The sequence below is a fragment of the Canis lupus genome, chromosome 8 (assembly GCF_048164855.1).
Source record: "Canis lupus baileyi chromosome 8, mCanLup2.hap1, whole genome shotgun sequence".
In the NCBI taxonomy this organism is placed as follows: domain Eukaryota; kingdom Metazoa; phylum Chordata; class Mammalia; order Carnivora; family Canidae; genus Canis; species Canis lupus.
Window position 1 is genome coordinate 61085708 of NC_132845.1, and position 23302 is coordinate 61109009.

The 23302-nt window shown below is 47.0% G+C and overlaps 1 long non-coding RNA gene across 1 annotated transcript in view; it reads right to left on the bottom strand.

Moving 5' to 3' along the window:
* LOC140638760 (uncharacterized) overlaps positions 1–23302 on the bottom strand; it is a 43651-nt gene that overhangs the window by 11131 nt on the left and 9218 nt on the right. The window contains exons 2-3 of the long non-coding RNA XR_012035720.1: positions 8362–8535; positions 7841–7941 (exon numbers count right to left, since the gene is read on the bottom strand). This is a non-coding gene — a long non-coding RNA (uncharacterized lncRNA). The remainder of the gene's footprint in view (positions 1–7840; positions 7942–8361; positions 8536–23302) is intronic.

Below are 23302 nucleotides of genomic sequence, written 5' to 3' on the forward strand. Positions count from 1 at the left end.
AGTAACTCTGAATGTGAACGGGCTTAATGACCCCATCAAAAGGCGCAGGGTTTCAGACTGGATAAAAAAGCAGGATCCATCTATTTGCTGTCTACAAGAGACTCATTTTAGACAGAAGGACACCTACAGCCTGAAAATAAAAGGTTGGAGAACCATTTACCATTCGAATGGTCCTCAAAACAAAGCAGGGGTAGCCATCCTTATATCAGATAAACTAAAATTTACCCCAAAGACTGTAGTGAGAGATGAAGAGGGACACTATCTCATACTTAAAGGATCTATTCAACAAGAGGACTTAACAATCCTCAATATATATGCTCCGAATGTGGGAGCTGCCAAATATATAAATCAATTATTAACCAAAGTGAAGAAATACTTAGATAATAATACACTTATACTTGGTGACTTCAATCTAGCTCTTTCTATACTCGATAGGTCTTCTAAGCAAAACATCTCCAAAGAAACGAGAGCTTTAAATGATACACTGGACCAGATGGATTTCACAGATATCTACAGAACTTTACATCCAAACTCAACTGAATACACATTCTTCTCAAGCGCACATGGAACTTTCTCCAGAATAGACCACATATTGGGTCACAAATCGGGTCTGAACCGATACCAAAAGATTGGGATTGTCCCCTGCATATTCTCGGACCATAATGCCTTGAAATTAGAACTAAATCACAACAAGAAGTTTGGAAGGACCTCAAACACATGGAGGTTAAGGACCATCCTGCTAAAAGATAAAAGGGTCAACCAGGAAATTAAGGAAGAATTAAAAAGATTCATGGAAACTAATGAGAATGAAGATACAACCGTTCAAAATCTTTGGGATGCAGCAAAAGCAGTCCTAAGGGGGAAATACATCGCAATACAAGCATCCATTCAAAAACTGGAAAGAACTCAAATACAAAAGCTAACCTTACACATAAAGGAGCTAGAGAAAAAACAGCAAATAGATCCCTATGTAAAAATAAACTCAAAATGGATTAAAAACTTAAATGTAAGACCTGAAACCACAAAATTATTAGGAGAAAATACAGAGGAAAAGCTTCTTGAGATTAGTCTATATAACACTTCTCTTAGAGAAGACTCCAAAAGCACAGGCAAAAACGTAGACAAGTGGAATTCATTCAAAATGAAAGCCTTCTGGATAGCACAGGAAAACATCAACAAGTACAGAGAAAGCCTACAGACTGGAAGGGAATATCTGCAGACCATACATCTGATAAGAGATTAATACTGAAAATATAAGGAACTTGTATACAACTCAATAGCAAGAAACAAACAACTCAACTAAAAATAAGCAAAGGATTCAAAGAGACATTCTCCAAAGAAGACATACAAATGGTCAACAGACAGATGAAAGGATGTTCAATAACTAATCATCAGAGAAATACAAATCAAAACAACAATAATATATTACCTCATATACATTAGAAAGGTTATTGTTCAAAAAACTATTTCTTATATTCCACATATGAGTGAAACAATATGGTAATCGTCTTTCTCTGATTGACCATAAGGGAAAAGGGGATGAAACTGAGTGGGGAAAAATTAGAGAGGAAGACAAACCATGAAAGACTCCCAAGTCTGGGAAGTAAACAAAGGGTGCAGAAGAGGAGGTGGGTGGGGGGATGGGGTAACTGGGTGAAGGGCATTAAGGAGAGCACATGATGAGATGAGCACTTGGTGTTATACTAAATATGTTGGCAAACTGAATTTAAATTTTTTAAAAAAAACTAAAGATTACAAGTGTTGGCGAGCATGTGGAGAAAGGGGAACTCTGGTCCACTGTTGGTGGGAATGCAAATGGGTGCAGTCACTGTGAAGAACAGTATGGAAGCTCCTCAAGAAGTCAACAATGGAATCAAACAAACACTTTTGGGAGGTGGTGAGGTCATGAGGGTGGAGTCCTCATGAATGCAACCAGTGTCTTTATAGAAGAGGCTCCAGAGAGATCCCTGGTCCCCTCCACCATGGGAGGACACAGAGAAGGTGCTGGCCATGAACCAGGAAGAGTCCTTTACCAGAACACAACCATGCTGGTGCCTTGATCTTGGATGTCCAGCTTCCAGTAACTGTGGGAAATAAATTTCTCTTTATAAGTCATCCAGTCCTTTTGTTACAGCAGCCCAAATGGACTGACAAATTCCTTGATTTTTCTTCCATTTCTTCCATTAGTTTTTGTAGTTTTCAGCATACATATTCTGTACATATAAGATTTATTCCTAACATGTTATGATCTTTGCTACTCTTCTGTGGCAGTTTAGAAATTTCAATCATTAATTGCTAGTATATAGATATACAAATGATTTCTGTATGTTGATTTTATATCCTATGACCTTGTTACACTCATTTATTAATTCTACTAGCCCTTTGAGGTTTTTTTCCAGTATTTTCTACATAGACATCATGCCATCTGTGAAAAAAGACAGTTTTGTTTCTTCCTTTCCAATCTGTATGACTTTTATTTATTTCTTTTGCTATTTCACACTAGCTAAGAATTCTAGCATGATATTGAATAGGAAACACAAGAATGTACATCTTTGCCTTGGTCCTGATTCACAAGGAAGGCATTCAGCCTTCTGCTATTTTTTTTTAAAGATTTTATTTATTTATGAGAGAGAGAGTGGCAGAGACACAGGCAGAGGGAGAAGCAGGCTCCACGCAGGGAGCCCGACGTGGGACTCCATCCCAGGTCTCTAGGATCTCGCCCTGGGCTGAAGGCGGCGCTGGGCTGAAGGCGGCGCTAAACTGCTGAGCCAGCCGGGCTGCCCAGCCTTTTGCTATTGATGTTAAAACTAGGTTTTTGTAGATGCCTATATCATTTTAAAGAAGTTCTACTTTGCTGGACTTTTTAAAAATTATGAATGGATGTAGAATGTCTTCAGATGTGTTTTCTGTATGTCATACCATTTTCTTATCCATCTTTAACTTTTCATATTCCACTTACATTTAACATTTCACTACTTCAAGTACAATGTTAAAATATTACAGCTGTATTGGACTGCACCTGCCATCCTTCATGCTGTAGTATAGTAGGTGTATGCATGTGCTACATCTACACATCTTATAAAGCTCAGAAAAAAACAGTACAGTTTTATTTAAAGATTTAATTTTTCTAGAGCAGTTTTGGGTTCACAGCAAAATGGAGACTAAGGTACTGAAATTTCTCATATGCCCCCTACCCTCCCACATGCACAGCCTCCTCTCTTATTAGCACCCCCCACTGGAGAGGTGCACTTGTTATATTGAGGAACCTACACTGGTCCATCATTATCACCCAAAGTTCATAGTTTACAATGTTTTCACTCTTGGTGTTGCATTCTGTGAATTTGGACACATGTACAACATGTACCCATGATTGTAGTGCCACACAGTATTTCTAGTGCCCTAAAGATCCTGTTCTTCACCTGTTCATCCCTCCGCACCCCCAATGGTATTATAGCTTTGACTTTAAGTTATGCGTATTACACAGAAGTTAGGAGGAGCAAGAAAAATAGAACGAGTAGCCTTTTATATATACCTATATACTTACCATTTTTGAGGCTACTTATTCCATTCTGAGGATCTACATTTCCTTTTTCTGGTATAATGTCCTTTATCTCAAAGAGCTTCCTTTAGCATTGTTTGTTATAGAGTTTTTCTGTAATTATTTCTCTAAGCTTTCTAAAATCTAGAACAGCTGTATTTCAACATTCTTAAACGGTAAGTTTGCTGTATATAAAGGAGATATATGGGAATATAAGGGATATAGGGAAACATAAGGGACATAAAGGATATGGCGGTCATAGAGGAACATGGTGGATACAGGGGACATAGGGGGCATAGGAGGACATAAAGGACATAGGAGCTATAAGGGATGTAGGGGGATATAGGGAACATAGGAGTACATAGGAGATATAGGGGACATAGGGGATACAGGGGGACATAGGGGATAAAAGGAGATGTGGGGGACATAAGGACATAGGAGATACAGGGTTCTACATTTAAAGGTTTTTGTTATTGTTGTTTTTTATTTTCTACACTTTAACTCTAGTATCTCATTGTCCTCTGATCTCCATAGAGTCTGATAAGAAGTTGGCTGTTGATCGAATCATTAGCCCCTCTATGTACAGTGCCACATTTCCTATTGTTCCTTTCAATATTTGCTTTTTTGCATTGGTAAGCATCTGTTTGATTCTGATGCATCTCTATGTCTTTATTATGCTTGATACTAGTTACCTTATATTTGCAAATATCTGTCTTCCATCACCTGGGTGATTCCAGCCACTATTTATTCAAATATTCTTGTTTACCATCTTCCCTGTCCTTTCCTCTTTTGAAGCCAACTGCACATATATTAGAGTTTGATCTTCTTAAGAGTGCCTGAGACTGTTATGTACCCACCTTTTCTCCTTCTGTTTTCACATTAGACCATTTCTGCTGCTCTGTTCAAGTTCATTATCTTCTCTGTCATCTCTGTGTAGCTGTCAAGATCATGTATAGACTTTGTTATTTCTGATATTGTATCGTTGAATCCTAAATTTTTTTCAATTGTTCAGATTTTTCTGCCAAGATTTCCTACTTTTTCATTTTTTGCAAGCATGGTTATTTGTCTCCATTGAGGATATTTATGACAACTGCTTTAAAATCTTTAATACTTCTGCTTTCTGCTAAAATGAAGTTAAAAGGGAACAAATTCAGCCTTCTGCCTACAAAACTAAAACTCAGGGTGGTGGTAGTGATACATAGAGCACTAGTTTTCAGACAGTGGCTCTCAGGCTGCATAGGACAGTGGTCCTTAGGGCATGCAAGGATCTGACAAGGTGAGACTTCTGTTGGCCCTGATGCCTGCAGAGAGAGGTTTTGGGCTTCATCACAGAGGGGAGAAGCTGGTGGTTTCCCTGGGCAAAGAGATGGTCCTGGGAGTGCTGGAAGGCTGAGGAGACTCATGTATACCTGGAAGACCACCAGCAAAGAGAGAACTGTGACCAGAGGGAAAGAACTTCAATGCTTGATGGGTCCCATCGAGTCTTCAGCTGAACACTGACCCATGTGCAGATATAAAGGAACTACCCAAGGGCACAGAATAAAACACCAAACAAGAATTAGAGGGAATAAACCTTGGGGCTCATGAAGAACCAGGAATGGTTTGTGTTCCAACCAGGTCATAGGTGGCTCAGGAAAGCCTCATAACACAGAGGAGACTGTATGGAGTATTCAGAATGCTTTACCTCAGGAATAGAGCATGAGTGGCCTGAGAGGTGACGCAGATCCCCACTCAGAATGTTTAAAATCAAACATAAATATGTCAAGTTTTTTCAAAGTCACACAACTCTATCCCAGAAATAAAGCTCAAGAATAGTTTTAGGAATACAAAACTATCCAGGAGCCAACAAGGAAAAATATGCAGTGTCTAGCAGCCAAAGGGAAATCACCTGGTATACAAAAAAGCAAGAAAACACATCATATGAAGAGGAGAAATATCAGTTGGTTGAAACTGACAAATGGCACAGATGAAGTAATTCACAAACAAAGATGGAATGTTGTTACTGTCACTGTATTCTGTGTGCTCAAGAAGCTAGTGAGGATGCTGGTGATGTTGAGTACAGAGAGAAGAAATAAAAAAGACCCCAATCAGACTTTTGGGGATGAATCCTACAATGTCTGTGATGAAAATTCACCAATGAGATTAAGATCAGATCAGGCACTGAGAAAGAAAAGATTAATGAATTTGAAGACACTTAATAGAAACCATCTAAAATGAAATAGGGAGAGAAAACAGAAAATGAGCAGAAAGTTAACTGGGGGATGACTTCAAATGGCCTAAAATACATGTAGTCAGCAACCCAGAAAGAGAAGGAAAAGAAGGAAACAAGACAAAATATTTGAAGAAAAAATAACTGAATATATTCTGTATTTGAATTTTTTAAAAACTGTGACCAGCATATCCAAGATACTTAAAAATTCCCAAGCCCAAGAAGCCTGAAGAAGGCTTATCTTAATTAAATTGCCTAAAGAGAGTGATAACAAGAGAATCTTAAATTCACATAAGGAGACATGCTACATACAGAGGAACAGAGGGAAGGATGAGAACAGGTTCCTATTGGCAAAGTGGAAATGGGGAGAGTGGAATAAGGCCCTTCAAGCCCAGGAGAAAAAACTGCCAATTCAGGGCTCTACAGTCAGCAACAAATGGCGTAAAGAAGGTAAAACATCAACTTTCTCAGACCTACAGAAGCTGCAATAATTCATCATCGCCAGCAGATCAGCACTAAGAAATGTTCAGAAAGTCCTTCAGGCAGAAAGATGACACCACACGGAGACCTGATATGAAGAAGGGGGTGGACAAAGTGCCCAACGACACCACCAGGAAGACCCCAATGGGTAATGGAGCCCTTCCACCCACTGTGAGGTTACTAAGTTGCCATGAAGGAGTGTGATGTTATTTGAAGAAGGATGAAGGTAAAGCTGTGTACTACAAACCCTAAAGCATGCATGTGAGCATGCACACACGCACACAGTTATAGGGAACCAGCAAAAACGGGATTAAATGGTATCATAAAAATACTCAAATTATCCAAAGAAGGCAAATTCAGAGGAAAAGGGAAATGAAAGCCAGATGGACAATAAAAAACAAATAGCAAGATCACAGAGTTAAGGCTGATGCTCATTAACAGTAGCATTTGATGAAAATACTGTCCAAACCCCAATCAAGAGTCATCACTTTTCAGATTTGATAAGAAAGCAAAACTCAACTGTGTGCTACCTGCCCCACATCCACTTGACTTTTTTTTTTTTTTTAGGATTTTATTTATTTATTCATGAGAGACAGAGAGAGAAAGGCAGAGACAAACAGAGGAAGAAGCAGGCTCCTTGAGGGGAGCCAGATGTGGAACTCGATCCTGGAACTCTGGGACCACTCCCTGAGCTGAAGGCAGATGCTCAACCACTGAGCCACCCAGGTGTCCCATATCCACTTTAAAAATAAAGATACATATAAAAATAAAGAGATAAAAAAAAATCTACCAGTAACACCAGCCAAAAGAGCCAGCGTCATTGTATTCTTATGAGATAAAGTAGATTTCAGAGCAATGAGTCCAGCCTGGGATAAAGAAGGTCAATGTGTGGCTCCTAAGGGGTCGGTTATCCAGAGGACGTAATGCTACATGCCTCTGCACCTAGTCACCAGGCTCCACGGTACACAAAGCACAAGCCCCATCTGCTGTCTCAGCACCTGGGGCATCCTGGGTTCTCTCTCCATTCACGTTCCTTTCTCCGAGGAATGTGTCCCATTTACTAGGTCTTTTGCATGTTGGGTAGTACTTTTGGGCTGTGTCCACCTTATGAATGTGCTCTGGAGGAGATTCTGGATCCTGTTATTTTTCACCAGTGACGTGTCTTGTTTGGTTCAGCTGGTGGTAAGAGCTGACCTAATTCAGCTGCCCCCGGGCGGCAGCTCCAGCCTTAGGTCTTGTCCTTGGCTGGTTGCTTTCCAGAATGTTCTGTGCATGTGGTTAGTCAGTAGAAAGGTGGGCAGGCTGGCATGCAGGTTCCCTGAACATTTCCTGCTCTCCTATAATCCCCAAGACCTGCAGTGGCCAAGCTCCTGCCACCCTAAGGTTGTCACTCTCCAGCCGGCAAAGACCCATTTGCCTCCCGGATCTGACTCCAGGATGAAAGGAGAATCCTCCTTGAACAACTCCCCCCCGAACTGCTGCTGCTGCTCTCTCCCCAGCCCTCAAAAGGCTCCTGTTTGCCTTCTCTACAGATTTCCTAGTTGTTTTTCTGTGAAGAACGGAGTGTGGCGTGATCTTACAAAATCATTACAGGAAGCACAGGCAGCAATTACCCATCCACTTTTAGGCCGCCTTCTGCAGGAACCTCACATCCTTTGAGTCACGCTGGGGGAAAGCGTACGTGTCATCTGCTCCGGAGGTCACGATGGTTTCCCTGCGTGGGTGAGAAACACACAGTGTCTCGTCGGGGACACTGCAGCCCCATGAAAGCCACCGACCGCACACGAGGAAGAGAGAGGCCAGGCACAGGCCCCTTTCATCTTGCACCGCAGGTCTCCACTGCAGCGCCAGCTCTTGCCAAGGGCCCATCTCCCTTCTCCCTTCAACGCCCTGCCCTGCACCCCCACCCGAAGAGTCTCCACCAGGAACTCCCTGATTCACTCTCCCCTCCACTCCTGGCTGCTCCCTGGCCCGGCCCCTGCTCAGCTCCCTGCTGCCCCTTCCCCGCCACACCCGGAGGCTCCTCTAGACAACACCCCACCCACTCCCAGTCAGTGCCCCCACAGAGATTTCCCTGATCTGCCTCCGGGCCCCATCCTGCCTCATCCATCAGGACTATTTCAGAGTTCCTTACCCCAAAAAGCCCGCCTGGACCCCCCAGTTGGAGTTAGGTCCTTCTGCTCTCCTTAGAACTGCTGCTGTCCCAGTCGACTCTGGAAGTCTCAGACCCAGGTGGCCACTGGTGCAGCGGGCTTCCCGGTTCCAGCCAGCACCTTCACAGTGAGGGCCACAGGGCGGCTCCACAGCTCTGCAGTGGTCAGTGAGAATGAGAGGCGCCCCCCGGCTTGGCTCTCCCCACATGGCCCTCGATGTGGCCTGGCCTTGGCCTGGGGCTACCCGGGCTCTGCCCACGTGGCCAGGTATAAGTTCAGACTCGGGTTGATGAGCTGGATGCTCAGGGTCCCCCTGAGCCTTACAGGCTTGCAGAGGTGAAAGCAGGTGTGGCCCCTCGGAGCCTTTCTTATTAGCCTTCCCTGGAGGAGGATCCAGCGGCTGGGCCAGGGAGCCTCTGGGGGAAGGGATGGTCTGAGCTCCTGGTGCTGCTGGCCATCAGAGTCCATCCTGAAATGAACAGAGTAGAGCCCACAGGAGGCCTGGGAGCAGACCCTGCTCCACTATCCCTGACCTTGAGGTCAGTTTCCTTGTCTCTGATGGAAGCTTGACAGTACTGGGCCCCACAGACCCCATGGGGCTGTCTGACGGTCCCCCTCAGCTGCCTGGGTGACACAGTGGGAGGAGGTGGGAGGACAAGCCTGGACTGAGAGCCAAGTGGCCACGCCACAGCCCTGGGGCATGAGCTTCGTGGGGGTGCTTGCCACCCCATTACAGACGGGACACTCTGGCTGAGGCTGCTCAACAGTGTGGCTGGCCACATGCCTCGAGCGAGGAACAGCCAGACTGGTGCAGCACAGACGCTCCTGGAAAGTTGTTAGCTGCGCCTCGGCTCCCACCTCTATACTCCTGTCTTCTCAGGAGCATCCAGGGGACCCAAGAGCTCTCTCATTCCTAACATTTGACTTTGCTCTTGTTCAAAGCTGATGGGCCACAGTTCAATGCCATGGGAAATGCTGGGCTTTGTGAGGATGAGTGGGCCCACCCACCTTCCAGAATGAATGCGGCATGTATGTATTCACTGGACATCTTTGTTTTACCCAGCCCACATCTGTGGCTGTTGAGTCTCAGGGAAGGAGTGGCACCTGGGCATGCCTGACATTCTCCAGATAGACACAGGACCCTGTTGTGCCCTTCCCTCCTGCGCCTTGCCCTCTGTCTCTGCCACCTTCCTCCCTCCTCCTGCCCACCCAGGCCCCAGGACCCTGGGGTCACCAGAGCAGCTAATGGATCACTGCAGTTTCTGAGCTGTGGTCTTGACTCATCCTACCTCTGTTTCTTGACTCATTGCCCTGTGACCTGCTGGAAAAACAGCAGTCCCAGCCCTGGATTAGTCCCTGGCCCCTGGGCTTCTTCCTGATGCTCTCCCAAGTCATCGAAATAGCCCAGATTGTGTGCACCCATCTTTTCTTTAAATATTTTTTGAGCAGAGCTGATTTTAAAAACATAAGTTATGTCTGTTTGGGCCAAATGCAGTGACTTCTCTCAGACTGAGAAATAAATTTATTAAAAATAATTCTGAAAAAAAATTCAAAAAAATTAAAAATAATTCTGTTGCAATGAAAGCAAGGCTGAGGTAGATCTGAGCCACAGTTAGTGTGAGTCCCCTGGGTGCAGCTGTGGCAGAGTCCCCTGGCACTGCTGGGCTAGAGGGCAGTGCACACAGCCACCCACTACCCCTACTTACCAGGCCTGGACTGTGGGCAGAGAAAAAGAGAAAGATAAGAATTGATAAGAAGAATGGGTTGGCCAGGGGGGGCCACACAGATGGCTATGGGACAGAGGACGGTGGAGAAAGGACAGGTGCAGGGTTTTCGGTCCAGGTTGGGGGATTGGGGGGCAACCAATCCCTGTGGAGACTGGCCTGTGCCAGGGCTGTGCCTAGATATAGGGGCACCAGCAGCTGCCTTTGCTGCTGTGACTTGACTGGCAGGAAAACAGAGTGGGAAATGAACCTCAGTCAGTGTGGTCCAGGGACCTCGTCAAGGCCAGGCCTGCAGGCTGTGCCCGCTGTACCCGCTCAGGTGCCCAAGGCCACAGGGCATCGCCACGGCCCTATTACCATAAGCAATAATGCAGAGGTGTGATAAAAGCCATCTGTCATTCATAAAAGGTGATGTCGCCTTTTTGCAAAACCATAAGTCATCCTGGGGCTCAGCCAAGAAATGGCCCATAAAATCCTGAGTAATGGCCTCAAAGCATACTTTTCAATATAAAGAATATTCTAGGCAGCTGTTTCTAGAACTTATCTGTGTGCAGTAATTTTATACCCAAAACAATTACTGGGCTCAGTGTCTGATGCACCCCTTCAGCACCCCCCTCATTAGCAGCAGTAAAGTGTCTAGAATGTGTGATGGTCCTGTGAGCACAGGATCCTGCCCCCCAGTGACAAGTGGTAGGCAGTGCTGTGCTCGTGGGCCATGCCCTTTGCCGTCGGATGCATCGGCACGCAGGGGCCTGGGGGGACACCCACTGTCTTCAGGATCTCCAAAGTTACCAGGGAGGGGGAGCTCAGCCTGTCCTGAATCTGTTTCTATGGTAATGCAAGGCCAGCTGGTTTTGTCCGCATTGGATGAGGGCAGGCATCCAGGGATACCGATGACCCCAAGGCTGGTGAGTGACACAGAGCGTGAACTCCACCCCAGGTGGACTCGTTCCCAGAGCAACCAAGGCTTGCCTGACTGCACAGGGGGGCGAGGGATGGTGGGGCCGTGCCTGCCTTGGGCACCACTCTATAGCCAGAAGGGAGCGGAGCTTGCTGGTGGCTCATGAAGACCCAGGAAGTGCTTTCTCTGTCCACCCTACATGAGGCCCCCGTCTGCTTGGGGGTGAGGCCAGGAGAAATCTCTGAGTGCTTCACTCTCTAGAGCCACAGCTCCTGGATGTCAGAGCAGGGATGATTCTGAGGCCCCACTGTATGTCCAGGACATGTCTCTTGGAAGGAGAGAGCAGCGGGGTGCATGCACGGGCCCTGCAGCCCTGGCTTCCAGGCACAGAGGAGCAGCCTGGGGTGAGCACAGGCCGAGATGTCTGCCAGGATGGAGACACACACACTGTGGCTGAAATGGGCACTGCACAGAACCAGTCAGCCAAATCGGTAACAGCAAAATCGATACCGCTGCTGTCACGGAGTCAGTCACTTCAGTAACACCGGGTGTGGGGCTTTCTCGTGGGCCCACGGCACTGAGGTCGTAGGGAGCCACCACTGGGTGCCGGCGCTCTCCCGGCGGCTACACAGGCCACAACCACTATCAAATAGAATAGTTGTGTCTCCACTTGCCTGAAGTCTCGATCCTTGAAGGCCTATTTTGATTCACCTTGGGTCATATGGACTATTTTAACTGGGAGTCAGGTCCCTGGGTTCCCATGCTGGGTCAAGCACCTGTACCCACCATGGGAAGTTTTAAGGCAAAGTGACTATGACCTTGGAGAACGTAGGGCAGGTGACACTCTGGTGGGTAGGCTGCGGCCTGTCTGATTACTAGTTTACATTCATGTGGCCACATCAAGGAGGCCCCAGTCCCACACTCTTGCCCCTAAGTGGCCATTCTGTAACCAAAGCTAGGCAGGGCTGGCCAGCAGAGCTGGAGTACCAGCAAGAGCTAGCCCGGCCAACTGAGCTGGTATAGTCATTATGGGGTGCTAGCTAAAGCATATGGTTGCCTCTCTGGTGGATGTTCCAAAATTGACCACGCTGGTCGTTGCACGCATCTATGAACACACAACAACCACGGAACCAGCACTAGGTGCTATGTGAATTACAACTCAAGAAAGCTGTTTGAGTGAAGGAAAGGACCTGAAAATTCTGGAATCAGTGATCACTGCCGGGTGTGGGATGCTGGGGACTGTGGCCAGCACCAGGGCCACCGCTGAGAGGCTGAGCGGCTTACCTCAGCTGGAGAGCCGTCTCTGCTCTCCTGAGAGCGTGCTACTGTCACCTGCAGCCCTGGCCACCCCGGCATGGGGATGCTGGGATGGTGAGTATGTTGTGCTGCCTGACACATGCGGAGTGTTTTTCTATCATGAAGACATCTCCTGAACCAATGGGGGTTTCAGCAAAGGTCAGAGGCTCCTTCTCAGCTGCAGGGAGGGGTCTGACTGGAAATGGGCACCATGGGCACAGATGTCTCTGGTGCTCTGGGTGAGGGTTATGGCCATGCCCCAGACTGGCCCTCCTACCACCCTCCCGGCAGTGGAGGGTTCACTTGGAGGCCCCTCTCTTCTACGCTCCCAAGCGGACAATGAGATCAGCCTGACAGATGGGCTGACTCCAGGCAAGCCAAAGCAAGTGGGAGTCTGTGTGCTCCATGAGTCACGGGCGACTGAGCCAGGCAGCTGAGGGCCATGCAGCCCTGAGGTCAAGGTCATTGTGAAGATGCCTGTGAACAGGGGCTCAGGCCTCGATGCTGCTTGCTGGCCAGATGCAAATGGATACAGGGTGGAAATGCTGCTGCGTCCATGCACACGAGCCGGAGATGATCCAGGCGCCCTGAGGGAGCCCTGACAAGAGGGCATAAAATGAGGAAAACTAAAGGAGTAGATAATACTGAGAAGAGACTTCTGCGGGGCCAATGGTGAAGGGAACATTCTTGTATAATCACGGTGCAAGAGAAAACCAGTCTCATTTTCCAGGCCTGATGCTTGGCATTTATACAGAACTGGCTTTTGTATCAACACAGGTGGGCCAGAGCCTGGAGGCCCCTTGACATTTGCCACCTCTCCTGTGTGCTGGCGCCCCTCTACCCAGGTGGGCTGTTGTCTAGGGTGACCCTGCTCTCTCCAGGTTCCTGGGACAGTGTGCGCTCCCACTTCAGAGGTACCGTGGTAAGTGGGGTGCCACCTCATTTGGTCAGAATAGCAGCAGGGTCTCTGTGGCCTTCTCCAGTTTGCCATTGTGAAAACCGAGTCAGAGCGAGGAAGGCGCTGGCCAGGGTCACACAGGTGCCTCGCACAGGCAGGGACTGTGAGTGCCTTTTCATTTTTTTCCCAAGTGCAGTTTACATAGATAAAAGCTTCATAAACTGAAAACACTTGTGTACTTCACACTCAGATCAAGAAATAAAAAGATCCCACAAACTTAAAAATATCCACTCTCACTGACAAGACTGGAGAATCCCAGGTGCTCATTTTTAGTATTGTCAGTAATTTTAGGCATTTGCTTCATTTTGTATTGGCCTTACTTTATACAGTTGACCTCGAATGACACGGGGGTGGGGGGGAACCAACCCACCACACAATCGGAAATCCTCGTGTAACTCTGACTCCCCAAACACTTAACTACTAGTTTACAATTAACCAGAAATCTTACTGATAGTGTAAACGATTAACACATACTCTGTATATATATTATATATTGTATTCTTATATAAAGCTAGGGAAAATACATTACGAAGAAATCATAAGGAAGAGGAAATACATTTAAAGTATTATACTGTATTTAGTGAAAAAAATCCTTGTGTAAGTGGATCTGTGCAGTTTGAACCTGTGTTGTTCAAAGGTCAAGATAATTTTATTTTCCTTTCCTTGATGCACAACAGATGCTGAGCTTACCAGTGTTAGGTTTTCCTATGTTCTCATGTGTGCACTGGGCTACAACTCTGCCTCTAGTTCCAGCCTCACCTGCATCTCTGCCGGCTGAGCTCTGCCTGGGAGAGCTGCAGAAGGCGGGTGGAAGAGCCCTGGTCAGCGAGCCTGGGCCTTGCATCTGACAAGGAAGTGCACACCCCTGGGCCCCTATTCCACTGTGAGAGATGCAGGTGACTCCTGCATGGAAGAGACTCTCCTGGGAGCCTGGAGACCCCCAACTCCACTGCTTGCCCTGTGAGTCCAAGGAAGGGGAAACAATACTTTTGTGAGGACTAGTCCAGTCCATCCTTATGCCTGGATGGGTCAGAAAACACCACTGAGGAGAGCCGCCAAGGGCCTGGGCCTGCTCAGTCCCTTAGTCCCTCCTTGGCTGTGAAACTCTGCTAACACGTCAGCGCCCTTGCCTCTCAGGGTCCGAGCTGATTAGATCTAATTACAAGACCACCTGGTGCAGCAGAGCAGGTCCTGCCAACTGGTCAGGGGGACCCCACTCACTGTCCCTTCAGAAGTGACCAAAGGGTGATCATGTCACTGAAAGGCAGTGCCTCACCTCCAGCCCCAAGCCCCTCACCTGCCCTGCACTGTGCAGCCTCAGGCCAACAAGGGGCCCCACATGTCTGGTGCCTGCTCTGCTGTGAGAACAAAAGGTTGGTCTTACAGTCTGCTGGCATTTTGGAGTCAGTTCTCCCCATGCCAGCCTCTGCCCTGGGGTACCTACATGTTGTAGTTGTTCCTGCAAAGGCCTATGAAGTAGTAGTGCTGTTATGACACCTATTGCAGAGATGGGGACACTGAGGCACAGAGAGAGTCAGTGACTACTGGGTTCTGAACTCCTGCAGCCATGGGTGCTGCCCTGCTGAGGCCCCAACACTCAAGGCTGTGGATGCCTGGACACTTGTGAGGCTGCTTCTCTTGCACCTGAAGCCTCCTTCCCGTCCTCCACACACACTGAACCAAGAGACCCCAAGAAGATGCAGCATAGCTGCCAGAGAATGGGTTGGTACCGGGTTTTGATTGTAATCCTTGTCAGGAGATTCAGGGGTTGGAGTGTAACGGAGCTTGACAACTACCTTCCCATTATAGAATCTCCATGTCTCCAATTCCTGGGAAATGACAGGCTGGTGCAGGCAGGGCCCAAGATGTGCCGGGCTGGTGACAGAGACACTAATCAGGGTGGACACACCTAGCGACAGCGACCTGTCCATGGCACCTGTCAGCATGGCCCTGCGTTGGCCGCTGGCTGCGCCTGGAACATCCTCTCAGAGCCTGGGCCCACACTGAGGCTGGTCCCTTCCAGAGGGACGGGGTCCACTCTGAAGACAGGAGAGCAACAGAGGGAGTCTGGGGAAGAGTGTCATCCCTCCAGAGGGTGGCTGCATGGGAAAGGAATAGCATGGAGGGTGGGGAGCCCTCCCTGAGAGCCCTAGCTGCAGCCCAAGGGCCACAGGGCAACACAGGAGCTACACCCTTGGGTGGCCTTGGGAGTCTGCCCAGCTTGGGCTGGCTTAGGACAGTCCAAAAGTCACTGGGCTCTGAGTTTGAGCTAATCCTGGGGCTGGTCTCCTAAGGGAAGGCCCAGCCATAAGGCAGTAAAGTCTCCTTCCTAAATGTACCATAACCTTTCCTCCTCCTCCTCCTCCTCCTCCTCCTCCTCCGTCTGCCCCTCCTCTTCCTCCTCCATTTTCCTCTCTTTGCATGCCTTATCTCCTACAAAGTCTGCCTGCTTTCCTGAACCCTTCTGAATTCCAGGTTTCTCTGGGCATTTGTTTCAACTAGAATATCTTTGCTACTTGTTTCCATAAACATCATACCATGGACATGTTCCACTGTCGTCAAATATTCTTAACAAACATGATTCTTAGGGACAAAATGATATTCACCACGATTGTGTCAGGATGCATCTCCTTGCTGGTAGGTACTCACCTGGTCTCCAATGTTTCACTATAATGAATTAAACTTCTTACCGTACAGTGTGGGCGGGGACTCTAGTTATTGTCCTAGGGTAGATTCCTGAAGCAGAACTGCTAGGCCAGAGCATGTCTGTTTACTCCAAAGTGGCATGCATGTGTGTGTGTGTGCGTGTGTGCATGTCTGCGACAATCTCAAACCTGAGAAGAAGTTGCAAGGGCAGTACAAGGATTTTTTTCTGACTGCTCTAAAAATAAATTGCTGACTAGGAGGTTCCATCACTCCCAAATTTTCCCACAAACCAGGACACTGTGCTGCATCAGGACAGCACAACTATCAAAATCAAACCAGGAAATGGACACTGATGCTTTGCTAATCCTCTTATACTGCATTAACCTACCCTCCGCCCCACCAAAGGGTCCAGTTTAGAGCCCCTGCCAGCTTCTTTACTCTCTCTCTCCTTAGGAGGAGTATTTCGTCTCATCTTGACTCTCATGATCTTGGTGCATTTGATTACAGGTCAGCTATTTTCTGGAGCATCTGTCCATTTGGGTTTGTCTGATGTCTCTTTGGGATTAGATGCATCCCTGACAGGAATGCTGCACATTAGCAGATTTAGAAGATCCAGGTATAATTTGGTTTCAACATGTATGAAATTTTTAAAACCCAGAAGAATGAATCCATCTACTAGTCTTTGCCTTCAGGTAATGTGTGTCTCTCCTTCACTCAGACTTTTCTAACAACCTCAGTGAGATTGTGAGCATTTTCCACATTAACCCTCTGTCTTTCCAAACAATTGCTGAGTTGTTACTACTGAGATCAGGTCTCAGTTTGTCCCTATTACATTTTCCAAATCACTGCTGACTTCTACAGGAAAGTCATTCCTATAGATATGTAAAAAGTTCATTTTACACATCTTGTTGACAATGTTCTCATCACATATTTCCCCCTTACTTCCTGCCTCTTGCCCATCCCTGGCTCTATGCCCCAGAAACTTTTGCTCAGGTTTGCAGGTGCCGGCCACATGGCCAGTCCTGAAGAGCACCTGGCAGGGAAGGGCCCACCATGGTGGTCTCTCCAGAGAAGGTGGGGATCCTCTTCTGCCATCCCCACCCCACACCTAGCTATAGTCCCTCTGCTCTTTGCTCACCAGAAACACCCCTGTGGTCTGTGACTACTCACCCACGTTCCAGCTTCCTGTGCTGTGGACAGTTTGTGTCTTTTTACTTCATTTGTTCTTTATATATTTCTTAAAATTCCAGTGTCCCAGTGAGAAGGAAAGGCAGGGAACAGCACTGACACCACCAGCCCATGACCATCCTAGCCTGCCATCTATGATGGGGGAGCTAGAAACAATGGAGATCCTCCCACATTCACTAAAGGAGCAAAGAAACATAAATGAAGGCCTAGCAAAAATGCCTCCCCTCCTTCCACAAAGATCATGCTCAGCGGCAGTCAGAGCACTACTCACTGACTATCATCTCTCACTCATCCCTCAGGACCACCGAAGCCTGGGCTCCTATGGTCAGCCTGTGGCTGTGGGATCACATGCCCCTCCCTGCATGGGGGAGCCCAGGCAGAGAGGCCTTGGCGCCAAGGTCCCAGGGCCCTTTGGGAGCTGTCTTTCCTCGATGACCCCCAGTGAGATCTGTACCTGGGTGGCTTCCTGAAAATCCACCTCTTGATCAAGGGGATCTGAACTCCAGCAATTGTTTCCTGAAGATCTGGATTACAGAATGGAGGGTTCCTTGGTGAAATCTGCATTGTGTCTTTTTTCCAAGGGCATATCCAAAGACATTTTAAAAATACATGTGGAGAAAATTCAGGTTTTCAGAAATAGTATGTTACAAAATAAACTGCATGTTTCCTCTTTTCTGTATAAAACAGAAAACACATGGTTATTTTTAGCTTCTGGAGCTCCACTGGGAATGGGATGGTAGCAAGTGCCAGTGTAGACACAGAGAGGTCCTTATGAGCTGCTCAACCCATGCCATCCAAGTGCCTTTGGAAAGGATGCATGTAAGCAAAGCCTTATTCTCACCCGTGTCAATGCTGGTCTAAGTAACAGTAACTCACCAGTAACAATGAGTTACTGGTCTACGTAACAGAACTCACCAGTAACAATGAAGGACACCTGCTCTGGGATGAACCCAGTTAAGGTCCTGTAGCTCCCAGACTTGGTTTCCTTATGTGTAAAACCAGGATAGTGAAACTGAGACCTTAGGCTTATAATGAAGATTTCATAAGAAAAAGTACCCAAAATGCTTGGCACACTATCTGATACACTCAGTAATGGGAACTGCTTGTGATTGTACCATCAATGTTTATCTTTAGATTCTGGTATTTATGCACTAAATCAGCTCTGCAGGGACCAGCAGTCTGGAAACTCCCTCTTCCTTGAGGGAATCGACCCCACATGTCCTTCCCCTTGCCCACAGGAGGTCTGGGAAAAAGAGTAGCTTTGAGGATTTCACAAAGCAAATATCTGAAAGAGCTCCCAGTGACCACAGCTAGAATAATTTGAGGAAAAACTAATGGTTTTGAATATGTCATTAATAATGACAGTGTTAGATAATCATCCATAGACCAAGTGAGAAGAAAGGGCAGGGAACAGCACTGACACCACGAGCCCATGACCATCCTAGCCTGCCATCTATGATGGGGGAGCTAGAAACAACAGAGGTGTTCCCCACACTCACTAAAGGATCAAAAAAACATAAATGAAGGCCTAGCACAAAAGTTTCCCCTCCTTCCACAAAGATCATGCTATGTTTATATCATACTGATATAAACATCCAAATAAGTATATAAATGTGGGAGAAGGAACAGTGTTTTCCTACAGGAAAGCTCTTGTTAATAAATGTAGAAGGGATGAAGGAAGTAAAATATCACCATTAGGCACACAACATCATAACAATAGTTTCTAGCCACTAGGCAAAAATCTGAGGGGAAACAGCATTGGCAGCGCCGGGAAGCATCTCCCCCAAGGTATGGACCATTGCTCTGGGTGGGGCTTTTGAGACATGGTTGCTCTGCACATATTTTTAGATCAGAGCTTCACAAAAGCACTCTCCCTGCACTCTTTTCCTTCACCTCGTTTTTTTTCATGAGAGTTTGGTTTACCTGCTAACTTCAGGGTGATTCTAATGTACAACACACCACATGCAATGAGACCGAACGGAAACATGTAAACACGGGCTAGCACCTGCAGCCACACATCTCAGCATCTTACCCACCACTGACCCCAGGCCCCCAAGAGGGGCTGAGGGTAAGGCTCTGGCCCCTTTCTCATGAGGAGTGAGGTCATGGTGGGCTAGAGAACAGATTAAAGACTGAGCCTGGTGCCCATGCCCACCCAGCTGCCCCAGAGGAGCCAGGAGAAGAGGGGCACAAGAGACAGCCTCCCCAGGATCCACACACCAGAGGGCAAAGGAGAGAAGCTATAATTTGAGAAGTTCCCCTTTGGTATTTTCTTGAAAGGCCATAACAAGGACTACAGATGCTTTTCTCTTATTTTTGGATGAGGGTTGATGTTTCTCTACATGACAAGGGGTCCCAGAACCACGCAGATGAGGGCCATCTCATTTTGAGGTCTTTGGTGCAGATAGGACGCCCATTTGCATCCCTCCCTGTCAACAAGGGATATTATGATGTTTTCATCTCTAGCCCTCTGATAGGAGAAAAGGAATCTTGTTTCAATTTGCATTTATTCAATGGCTTGTGCAGGGAAACCATCTCTCATGTGTGAGGCACCATCCAAGTCTCTATGTCATTGTCCACCAGAGTTTTCTCTCAAAGCTCTTTACTCAGTAAAGGTCCTAAATGTTTTATGTAATATTGAATCTATGGTCCCACCACACCATTGCTCTGCTCTTATAACTGGGAGGCTAGATATACGAACCCTTCATGTTTTCCCCATGGGGTCCGGTTCTGAAGTAGAAGGCCACGTTCAGGGACATCTGAACATGGGTTATTTTGAGACCCTGACCTGTGGCCTGAAGGACACAAATAAGCAACAGCAGAAGGGAAGACTTGCAGGCTCCCCAGGGCAGGGGCTGGGGCAAGAATAATGCTGTTTGGGGCTGAAGATGCAGCGGGAAGGTAGCAAGACAGCCAGGACATGCTCTGGTGGAATCCAGTCTGGTATAGGGAGGAACCGTATTTCAACCCTCTTGGGGTCTCTGGCAAGGCCTGAGAATTAGCAAGAGAAAAGGACACAAGTTTATTTAACGTAAGTTTTCTATAACATGGGAGCCCTCGTAAGGAAAATGAAGACCCAGAAAAATGGCGAAACTGAAATATTCCATGCTAGTGTGAACAAAGAGGGGAAACTGTGGGAAAGTATCTGAAATACCTAGAGAGGGAGTTATTTTAAAAAGGTCTCAGAACTCTCTTGGCCTGGACTCCCATCCCCTCAGCAAGGCCATTTCCTTCCTCCTGGGGCAAGAATGGTACCTGTCATGGGGTCTGTCTCTTGTTCTCAGGAAGAAAGGGAGAGATAAGGATGCTCTCCCTGAACCTGTTGTTTTTTACTCAAATAACCTTATGCCAAACTCGGCAGATGGAGCAGGTGTGGTACATGGTATGGATGGAGAGAATGGGGTGAATGGGGCAGGTAGGGAAGATGGGGGGGGTGGATGGGGAGGGCGGAGAGTATGCACTGGGTGGTGCTGATGGAGGGGGCATTCCTGCAGGCAGCAGTCATTTCATCTTTGTCATCATGTTCTACTTGTCTATTAACAGTATCTGGGCAAAGTCTGAGCTTGTGTGGCATCTAAAGGAGAGAAGACACTCCCCCACCATCCCTGTCCAGGATGCTGGAAGCCAACTCCAAAGCAAACATGGCTCAGGGGCAGTAGAGGTGATAGTGGATGGTTGCTGAGCTTCTGCTTCTGGTCTAGGTGCTCACCCCACTAGGACTTGAGGTCAGGGGACTCCACTAAGGGCCTGCGCTTACTCCAAGAGACAAACACTTGTGGCCCTCTGAATGCCATGTTCTCTTTAGATCTGGTTGCAGTAGATGTTGTCCTTGTTCTACCTCCATTTCCTACTGTCCATCTACTATTTCTATGCACCTAAGCTCCAGGTCTTTTGCTCTCAACATCCAGTCTCTGAGTATTTCACAGAGGGCTGCCCTCTGGCCACAAGAACCCCCTTCCCTTGAGCTCCTGGAGGGATGGAATTGTCTGGGGATTACAACACTTAACTGGTCATTGACAGGAAGGGTTTGAATCCAAAGCCTTTGCCTCTAGACAGAGACACCTGTGAGCTGTGACCTGTAGTCTCCAGAGTCTCTCCCCCCACCCCATCTGCTTCCCCCTGGCATGCCATCACTTCCAAACTATCAGAGTCTGCTTCTGAAACCCAAGACAGGAGACACCCACCCACATTCACTTGCCAGTAAATGAATTCTCTTCCCAAAAAGTTGCCTGTGGGGGGAAAAAAAAAAGTTGCCTGTGGGGTGATCAGAGAAGGTAGAGAATGGTGATGGAAAACTTGAGACCATCTAAGTGAACAAAGCTGTCATACCATGAGTCCATAAAAAGATGATGCCAAGAAATGTCCTATGGACCAAGGAAAGGGATCCAGTTAGAACAAAGAAAAAGTAGGTTGCAAAACAAAGTATAGAATGTGATTCCATTTCCAAGGGGGGGAGAAAGCATTGTATAGGACTGTGTGGTAAACAACTTAACCTTGCCCAGAGAGAGGCTTGGCCTTGCCCTCAGCTTCCGAGGGGGGATGGCTAAACGCTGGATGCCTGAGCCCCATGAGAAAGTCTGTGACTTGGGGGGGGGGTTTGAGTCACTCAGCATCAGTGCACCTTCCAGAGGGGCTGTAGAAACATCAGGTACAGGAGCAGCAGGTGACAGAGCCCCAGGAAAGACTGGCAGCTGAGCTCCGGTGAGGACATGTGGCTGCCAGAAAGGAGTGCCGTCTGCAGAGGGCTGGGAGCTTGGAGCTTGGAGTCTGGATTCTTCCCTGGGTGCCTTCTCCATGGGTTATTTTAACCTGTACCTCTTTGCTGTACTAAACCACAGCCATGAGTGTATCAGTTCTCCGTGAGCTCTGAGTGGCCTCCTAGGGAATCTTCACGTGCAGGTGTGCACATGCACTGCTCCCTCCAACCCTGAAATAATGTTAACTCCACATACACGACAATGTTTGTGAGGCTGAAGAACCATCCGGAAACATCCTGAAAATAGACACCCCTGGGATACAGTACAGGGACGTCTATAAGTCCCACTTCTGCTTTATCACTCAGCAAAATGCAGTAGACCACTTTCTACCATAAGTGCAGCTGGAAACTTTAGTTTGCACCTAAACCTATGTGTGCTGCTTACTGACATTCTCCCTATTGCATAGCTTGAGATTATGTAAACCAATCACCTGTCAGTGCAAAATGAAAAGAAAGCTGTTTCTATGAAGACCAAGATAAAGTGATTTGGAAAATCAAGATAAAGGCAAACTGAACTTGCCTTAAAAATTGATTTTTTGAATTAGGTACAGGCAAAATAACTCTTAAATAGAAAATAATTCTTGGATATTTGGAAGCATTCTGGTCTTAGATTGCTTTGCAAACACTCGATTTCTCTGTTCACATCAGAAAAATATTGTAACTGCACATCTTAGGAAAACAAATTAAGGATGTGGTTTATACTAAAAATGAAGACTAAATAAAAATCCAATCCTTAGACGGTGTTCACTTGGGAGCCTTTGGCCCCATATTGAAACATCCAGAGTGGTGACTGGAGCTAGAAGTGGCCACCTGGGGATGGCAGCCAGCAGTGTGGTGGCCTCTGGGCAGGGTACAGTGAGGTACAAGAAGACTTTCTGGATCAATGAAACTGTTATGCACGCTAACGGGACGTTCTACATTTGTCAAAACTTATCAACAGATGGTATTAGAACCTGAAGGTTTCACTGTATGAAAAATATTACATTAAACTTATTGTTAAAAATTAATGCACGGCCACAAATTTTAAGTTAAAAATATATGTAAGGTATGTTTGCTTCCTTATTTTCTTATTACCTGCTTTTACCAGTTTTTATGATTAACTGACAGATCATGCTGGCTTCAGAAAAGTGTTTCTTCTGTTACTTTCACAATAAAGGAAAAATGTATTTCAAAAATTTATTTACTTATTTTAGAGACAGAGAGAGACAGCATGCAAGAGCAGGGGGAGGGGCAGAGGGAGAGGGAGAGAGAATCTCAAGCAGACTCCCTCTGAGCACGGAGCCCAATGTGGGGCCCAACCCCATGACCCTGAGATCATGACCTGTGCCGAAACCAAGAGTTGGACACTGAGCCAGTGTCTGGGGCTACCCAGGTGCCCCAGAAATAAATGCATGCTAAATAAAGTAAAATGTAATCATTTTCATCACCAACGGGGGTGGGGGCAGGATCCTCC